This window comes from Bos grunniens, chromosome 3, assembly GCF_055505025.1.
Source record: "Bos grunniens cultivar Pamir isolate PY7600 chromosome 3, Bosgru_T2T1.0, whole genome shotgun sequence".
NCBI classification, from domain to species: Eukaryota; Metazoa; Chordata; class Mammalia; order Artiodactyla; family Bovidae; genus Bos; species Bos grunniens.
The window spans coordinates 34157301-34166108 of record NC_141167.1 but is presented as its reverse complement, the minus strand read 5'-3'; the positions used below and the strand labels follow the sequence as shown (position 1 = coordinate 34166108).

The following is an 8808-nucleotide window of genomic DNA, read 5'->3' as shown; positions in this document are numbered from 1 at the left end:
CGGACACAACTCAGTGACTGAACTGAACTGAGAAGAGAAAACACGAAGCTCAGAGACGTTAAGTAAAATGCTGAAGGTCACACAGCACTCCACAGAGTCAAAAATGAAAACAGAATCTGAATTCAGGTCCGTCTGCCTCCACATTGCTTCCCTGCCCTCTTGGATTAAAATGTGTATTTATCCACCCTCAGGGCTGAGTGGAAGCACACCAAGGGCTGCAAACTGTGCCTCGGACACGGGTCTTTGGCTCTCCCATAACTGTCCTGCGTCCTAAAAGGATTAGAGTATAATGAATACTACATGCACAGGCAGAGCTGAGGCAAAAGAATGTCCAGTTCAACCTTGTTTCATTCTGCTTTATCATACTAGATAATGTCATTATTCTGACCAGATTCCAGTGGGATTCCTCTTTACTGGTGGTGTGAGGAAGACCACTAGTATGGTCTGGTATGACTTCAATGGCCAGTGCTATTCTTGGGAGGACAGTCAAGTGCTGTAGCTCCTTAAGCCTTGGGTGGGGGTAACTGAAGTGTAACCCACACTCCACAGTCCACCAGCAGGACCAAGCTGAAGCTACCCTCTGCAGGTAGCATCTCAGTGCTAGCCCCAAAATTACAGTGGGAGCAACTTGTACATTCAAGTTGGGATGGGTTTGGCAGATTGCTTTTTAAGGAATAACACTAAAATGCCATCTATTTTACATTCAGAAACTCACTCTGACTTTGTTCTATTTTGGTCATTTAAATTCATTTTAAAGATCATATTTTTCTTATACTTTGCTCCAAAGCCTTCATTTTGTTGTTGACTGAAAGCTATAAAAATCTGACCGAGGAATTCAGCCCAATTTTCTGGCTGATAGACCATGCTTCATTCATTCTCTTATTCATCTACCCACAGCTGGCTTGAACTCAGGACAAACTGCATGTTGATTTTATCCCACCTACCAAACAATCAACTTCACCAACAGCTGCCATCGAAAACAACCTGGGACTACCCCCCTGGGACCTACCCTCCTCCTGCCCCCCGCCACCCACCCATCTTAGGGCCTTTGCACTTGCTACTTTCTCTGCCTAGAATATGCTTCCTCCAGATATTCACACAGCTTCCTCCCTCACTGCATTCCAGGCCCTGGCAAATGCCACTTCTTCAAAGAGCCTTTCTTGATTCCCCATCTAAAATGGTCTGCCCTTCCTCCATTCCATCCACCTTCTGTGATCCTGTTCTTTCTTCATAGTCTGAACTGAGACATTTATTATTTACTTATGTCTTTCTCCGCGAGGAGAATGGAAATAACATGAGGAGAGATATTTTGCTCACTGATATATCGGTAGTGCCCAAAACAGCACCTGTGGGTTAGCAGGCAATTTTTTTTTTAATAAACAAAGAATGAATGAGAATAAACTCTCTTCCCCAAACTCTCTTCCTCTTATTTATAAAGTCTTTCCAGGAAAATACTACAAAGGTAAAGGCCTAGAAACTGGGAGATAGTTTCAATCGCCTGAGCAGGTCTCTATGTTACCTGTGGATCAAGGAGCTCTCTACTTCAAAAACCTTCAGTGGCTCCCCATTGCTTCAACAGAGGACAGTTTTCCCTCATTGCTTAGAGCCTGGGTGAAGATTTAAGGCTATAAAAATAATCTGATGGTGACATTCAATGTGGGTGTGTATGCATATATTTATTGCACACACGTTTACCAAGTGTTTGCTACATGTCAGGTAGTCTGCTGAAAAAAATGCAAAAACCTGGTTCATCTCAATCACCACAATTTGGGGAGTGGTGGTGGGAGGATGCACAGGGAGATCATAAGTGATTGAGAGGGAGAGACTTGTCAATAACATGTAAGTATAACAAATGCCAGGAGATGGTTCTACACAAGCAGGCAGGAAAGAAGAATCAGCCCCTTCACTTGGATATAGGTAGGAGTCCAGAAAACCTCCTAAGGAAGCTGCATTTCAGCTGCATCTTGATGCACAGGTGTTTACCCGGCAAACAAGAGGTGCAGGGAAGGGGTTAAGAGCATTCCAGGCAGAGGATGAGGCCTGGAAGGATAACACACTCTGGAACTCCAGGTGATCAAGTCAGTTTCAAGTGTGGACCCTGAGCTAAGGCATGGTGAGATACCAAACAGAGAAGCAAGCAGGGTGTTTAAACAAAAGACACCACACATGAAGGGAGCCAGCCAGTCAGACCTGAGTTCAGGTGCTGACCATGTCACTAGCAATTCATTCTTCTCTGGGCTCTACTTCCCAGGAAGGAATTGACCAGGAGGTGAGGGGAGTGAGCAGCTCTCACTGGGGTGGGTAGAGGTGAAGAGCTAGAACCAGAAGCTCTGAAGAGGCTTATTAGGTTTAAAAACAAAATATTGAAGATGGGATTTCCCTGGTAGTTCAGTGTTTTAAGACTCTGCGCTTCCAAAGCAGGGGGCTGTGGACACAGGTTCGATCTCTGGTAGGGGAACTAAGATCCCAGATGCCACAGGACATGGCTGCAAAGCAAAAGAACCAACAAAAAACCTGAAAATGTGAAAATGCTGTCACTTTGCTTTGCTTTGAATCATAATATTTATTTTGAATTTGAAACTCATTCAGAAAAGGCTTTTGCATTTATCTACAGTGACCTGGATTTCATAAAGAGGCAGAGAAACCCTGGTTGAGGGCAACTTAAAGTCCCCTCTGATTCTTGCCTCCAGGTCTAAGATGACTGACAGCCAGGCATATGGAAAAAAGAAGAGAGGTGCAATGAATTAGCTGCTGAATTTAGGATTAGACCCAAATTGCAACTCAGATTATAGTACTTACTCCCTGGTGAGACAGGCAAGTTAATGAACTTTTTGGAGTGTCAATTTCTTCCTCTATACATGATGTTTTCCTCACAAGTTCATTTTGCAATTAATTTGAAATAATGGACTTATAAGCATCTAGCACATAGTAGGCATTCAATAAAAATCAGTTGACTGGAAAATCTTCAGTGGTCTCTCTGCGTCCCAGTCCCTAATCATAAAGGCTTCCCTTGAGTGTCTACCATTTGCTGAACCCTCTCCACAGCTATCTCATGTTCAAGGAGAAACTCACAATTTAATGCTTTGTCATCAGTTGAGCTCATTGCATTGTCTAAAGGTGGTTTAACTCTCAGAATACAGCATTGCTGGATGATGGGAATTTAGGGCATGCTGCTTGGAACCAGACCAGGATTCAAATCTTCTGAAATTTAAAGCTTTTTTTTTATTATTATTACTCTGGAAACCTATCCACTGCATGCTTTTATTTCCAACCGTTAAGCACTTTTCCCCCTTACTTTCCACATTTAACTCAAGGCTTCATATGCAAAAGGCAAGCTTGAAACGATCATAACATTTAAGCAATGAATATAACGACAGCTTACACTTGCATCGCAGGAAGATCTACATTCTATATTTAATAGCTTTAGTCATTTACAGCAAGAGTTATCACAGGCGCCCCAAAGAGGGAGGGCTGGAGAGGGAGAATTCTGCACCTTTGATTAAAGATGTCGTAGTCATAAGCTGTTTTGGAAATGATTAAGTGATAAATACAGTAAGTTCATCCTCAGTTCTGGGAACCCCACAGCACAGACAGTAATTTTCAGAGGCAGAAGCCATCATTATTATTTAAAGGTCTAAGCCTTAGTGTGTTCGCTAAGTACAGGGAAGGAGGAACTCAGGTATGGGGAGCACCTACTAGACACCAAGTTCTCTATCGCCTAAAACATCTAATGTCCACCCTCCAAGTAAAGACTTGTAACTAGACCACAAAAACAGGGGAAGAGGGAAATTAACAATGTCAAATAGCTCCCTGCCCCAGGTGCACACAATGCACATATAAAATATGATAAAGTGCCTACAATGCTTAAGAATATGCAAGGAAGGCTGGAAAACTAAGAAAGGAGATCTTGCCCTTTGTTGAGGAGATGGCTGTGTGCCATCATTATTCCTGTCTGCATCCCCAGACCCTACCTCCTACATCTGGTAGGAGTTAGGAACACGGAATAGGAAGCCAGATTTTGCAGCTCTGTGCAAATCCTACTTAGTAGCTGAGAGACCTTAGATTAATCATTTAACCTCTCTGTCTCAGTTTCCTATTTGTGAAATGGAAAATAGTAATATCTCTGTCATACTGTAATTGTGTAGGATGAAAGGCACTAATAAGTGCAAAATGCTTAAGACAATGATGGCAAATAATAAGAGTTGCAAACATAACCACGTGTGGTCTTGCCAGATGCTGGGGAGGCCGTCTGTCCTCATCCCCACCCTGTGATGGTAATTGTAATGAAGCTGTCTTTTCCAGGTGGGGGAACTAAGAAAGTCCATCTGCCCAGGTCATCCAGTTCTGAATTGGCCTGAGAGTCCCACCCAGGCCCGCCTAGCAATAACAGTAAAACAGCATTTAATTGTTTTTTTCTTTTTAATGTTCTAGACCTTCACAGCTAGGTACACATTTACTTCTCACAGCAATTACATGAGGTAAGACTCGCTAACTCCCATTTTACAGATGCAGAAACTGAGAGAGAGAGAGTTTAAGTCATTTTCTTAAGACCTTAGTGTTAGCAAATACCAGGGGCGGATTTAAGGTCAAGCCTAAGTACCTGACTGTTCCCACGCGCAAGGACAGGGCCGCCGGTCCCAGGACCTGAAGCTGGACGGGCTGGTCAAAAGCCCCCTGCACCTTTTAGCCCCTTTTGGGAGGAGGGGTTTGGGACCGGGATTCTCAGGTCCGGGATGGGTCCCCTGGGCTGGGAGCAGGGGCGGGGCCTGCAGCGCCCGCCGCCTGCGCGGGGCGGGGCCGTCGAGAGCGGTCCGGGAGGAGGCCTACCGCACGGTCGCCCCACGGGAACCCGGCGGCGGCCCCGCCTGCGCGCTTTACCCGTCGCCCTCCCGGGCCCGTCGCGCGCGCGTCCCTTTCGCTTTTAGCCCCAGCTGCGCTGACTGCTAGCGATTACTCAGAATCGTCCCTTCGGTTGGCAGAGTGACAAAAATCGGCAGTGGCTGTCCGAGGACACCTGTTTACAAACAGGACCCCCGCCCCCAGCCGAAAGCACCCCAGGCCGAGAGCCCGGAAATCTCGGTTCTCCTCCCACTCGGCCTCTCGCTCTCAGTGGGACTGGTTTCGGGCCTCAGTTTGCCTGTTATGTACTTGATGTCAAGAATGTGTGTGCAATCGAACGAAAGGTGCGAGGTGGAAACAGCCTGACATTTCTTTTAAGTCTTCTGTTTTCAGCTATCATTATTTTGAAAATTATATTCTTCTCCATCGTAATCTATTTTAATAAATATATTTTTAATTAAAAAAAAAAAAGTATGATTGGTCACCCAGGAAAAGTAGTTTGTTACTTATCCTGTGGTTCGAGTCCACTTGTTTGAAATACCAGCAGCTCTGGAAGGCCCTTTCAATTCCTTACGATCTGTTAATCTGATTCGTGTGGTTATTTTTTTTTTTATTCTTCTCCTTTAAGACCTTTACAGTCTCACTGGTGACCGCTGGGATGGGAGAAGACTGGATTTTGCAGCCAGATATATTCGGTTAGAAGTTCTTGGTTTGCCACTTTTTTCGCCTATGGGACCTCGGTCAAGCCCCTTACACTTGGTGAGCCTCAGTCTCTCGTCTATAAAATGGGGAGGATACTCCCAGGATCGCGGGGAGAATTCAGGACGATATTTGTCAAGGGCCTGCCACGCGCGGGGTGACCCACGGAAGAGGGTGCAGGTGGGTGGGGACTTTCTCGTGCTGGGTTTCTCCGCTCGGCTCATCCTGGGGGGCCCGGAGTACCGCCCCCGCGCGACGGCTGAGCGTGGCGGACTCTCGGCCTCTCCCGGCGCGGCTGAGGCGGTCGTACCGGTTCCGAACCCTTCCCCCACCGGCCGGCTTCTGGCGGCAACCTGCAGGCAGAAGGCCAGGCTTTATTTACACAAAAGCAGCGGGTGGAAGCTGGCCTTGTAAGGACGAAAGAAACGTTGGCGGGCCGGGAACGTCGCCGGGGGAGGCAGTAAAAGCGGTTCTGATAGGAATCTGTGAATAAATAAATAACGTGAATCAAAGAATGCATTGAAATGCCCTCCTAGGATCACAGAAACCGGACCCTAAGGCAGCCTTCGGAATCCTCCCACACGTCCCACCCTATCTGATAACTTGTCAAAGAGGCCCAAATTGATTCTGGAGTTATTATCAAACCAGGACGCCTGCCACCCAGATCCTACGGTCCTAGGGTGGCCTCTGGGGCGCACCTTCCGGGCTGGGAGTGAGACCTGGGTCTGAAACAAAGGGAAAGGGAACCCCGTTTTATGAGCACCTACTCATGTGCTAGGCATTGTTCCTATGCGGTTTCACGACTCCTCACACCACGCTTTGAGCAGGATTCCGTACTCTGGTAGGCAGGGGAAGTTGCCTGCTCCAGAACACAAAAGCCGATAGATGGGACTGAATTCCAATACAGTTCTGTCCCTGGTTCCTTCCACCCAACCTTGCTGCCCCGGGCAGGGGGCAAGGATAAAGCGCAAAAGGCGCGTTTGCAACTACATTGGTGCGATGACCTAGCTGTTTCTGGGCGCCGCCCCTTCCCTCCTTTTTCTTTACCTACCTACAGGATATCCAAAGCCTCTTGTAGTTCTACCTATCAGCTGATTCGCTGCTGCCGCGCCCGCTCGCCTAATTTAGCAGCCGGAAGTCGCAAGTCCGGCGACAGCTGACCTAGAGCCCTTAGTCTTATCATTGTCAAAGCCAGTGTTGGCCCAGAGGACACACAGGTGCGCCCAGGGCACGTATTTCTCCAGCCTCCGCCCTAGTCACGGGGCTGCATCCGGTCCAGGAGCCAAGGAAACTGGTCCAGCTGCTCCTTTCCCGGCAGGGCCCCGCCCACGCCCACCCCAGCGGAGGCCCAGAACAGGTTTCTTCACTTTCCCTGGCCCAGCTCCCGCCTCGGGCGACAAAGGGAAGCCGGTTGCTCAATGTGCCTGAGGATCGTTCTGGTTCGCAGGCAACTCGTGGACGAGCCATCAGTCGGGTGGCCCCAACTCAAGCCACCAGGCACTGTACACCAGCTTGTGCACCGAGGTCTACCCAGCAAACCCTTAGGGTTCCTCAGGTGACACCTGGGCCCCTTGCTCTGTGCAGGGCCAGCCAGCATCAGGTCCCAAGGGGAAGGTGAGCAGAATGGGATGAGTTACCCGGCCGCCTGGGTCCACCCAGCAATGGGGGGTGTGGGAGTCCAGTGTCAGGCTTGACCTGGGGGCGGCACACTGTCACTGGCCACTGGCCCTACATCCTCATGTGCCCAGGGTTCTTGGGGACTTTCTCAGAAGCCTGGCTCCTCTGTTTTAGACCTCTTGGCCAAGAGGAAAGCTTGGGCAAAAAACCCTTCAGATAGAATTTACTCACACATATTTACTGAGTGCCAGGCACTGTGCTAGGCCCTGGGGAGATCACCATGACCCAGACACAGAACCTGCTCTCAGCAGTTCTAGCTTAGTGAGTCAGCCAGGTAACAAACAGATCATTTTAATACGGGGCAAAGAACCATTTCCTGGCGCTTGTCTGGGAGAAGACCCTGAGTTGGTTAGAGGTGGGGTCAGGAAGCTTTAGGAAAAACTTTCTCAGGCTTCAAACACTGCTCTTTTCCTTCTTCCTTTCATCTCTCAGCACTCATTTCTGGAGTACCTGCACCATGCTGAGAGCTCAAGGAGCAGTTGATGATATTAGGGTGTCGTGTTTAAAACATCAGGTCTCTGGCTTCAGCCACTTACTTTGTGCCACTGGATGATTTGCATAATTTCTGGAGTGCATAACTCCACTTTCTTTATCTGTAAAATAGGGATAAAGATAATACCAGCTTCATAGAACAAGGTCTGGCCCATGGTAGCTATTAATGAGTGGAATCTATTGTATTACTTTGTCGTTTGTGGTTCACATACTTCTTCTAGTCTGCATGACAACCACCAACCCTCCACCCCCACTGTGGTTGGTGCTCAGGTAACTTCATACCCATTTTACAGATGAGGAAGCTGACTTGGACAAATTAACAGGATGGCTCATGTCTGGTAAGTTTTCAAAGCCAGGATCCTGGGGAGGAGAAGCCTCCTGAAATAGGGGAGATATTCTGACCTTCATCTGCCCTCCCTGAAACCCCAGATGACTGGTTAAGACTGAACTGTCTGGGGAACTTCCTTTGACCTAGATCCTGTGGGCTCTACCAGAACACCAGCCAAAAAATGCAAGCAGCCACACCCTCAGCCTTCTTGCCCCAACCTGCACTTCATGCTGGGGATTGTGCTTTCAGGGACTGTTCTCTCCAAGGGGGGATTATAACTGGACAGCTACTGTGTGCCAGACCCTACACCAGGCATGCTCATGAGGGCTATTTCATCTTCTGTGAGCCATCGTCTGTGGTCAGGGAAAGGAGGAGGAAAGAATCAGCTTATCCCAATAATAATTATGTGTCCACATTAAACCTTGACACATGTGCATTCAACCCCGAGTGCTCTTTCTAAAGTGCAAATGTGACTATGTTATTACAACTCTCTTGTTTAAAATCTCTCAGTGGTCTCCCACTGCCTTTTTAGAGTCCACACTGAGGAAAGGCAGACTCAGCTAGTCACATTATCACATCTGCTATTTCCACTGATCTCCTGGCCTTTGCATATGCAATTCCTTCTTCCTGGAATGCCCTTCCCAGCTCCTCACTTCCTTTCCTACTTTTATATGGTTAAATACTATTTATCTTTCAGCTCTCAGCTAGATGTCACCTCCTCCAGGAAGCCCTCCTTGTCCACTCAAACAGGGCTAAGCCTGACTACACTCTCT

The 8808-nt window shown here is 47.8% G+C and overlaps 1 long non-coding RNA gene across 1 annotated transcript; it reads right to left on the bottom strand.

The window, feature by feature from the left end:
- Positions 1 to 5273: 5273 nt before the first annotated feature.
- On the bottom strand, positions 5274 to 6570 carry LOC147375449 (uncharacterized). The gene is made up of 2 exons (XR_015160115.1): positions 6306 to 6570; positions 5274 to 6021 (listed from the first exon to the last, which is right to left on the bottom strand). It is a non-coding gene; the product is annotated as an uncharacterized LOC147375449 (long non-coding RNA).
- Between the last annotated feature and the right edge of the window lie 2238 nt (positions 6571 to 8808).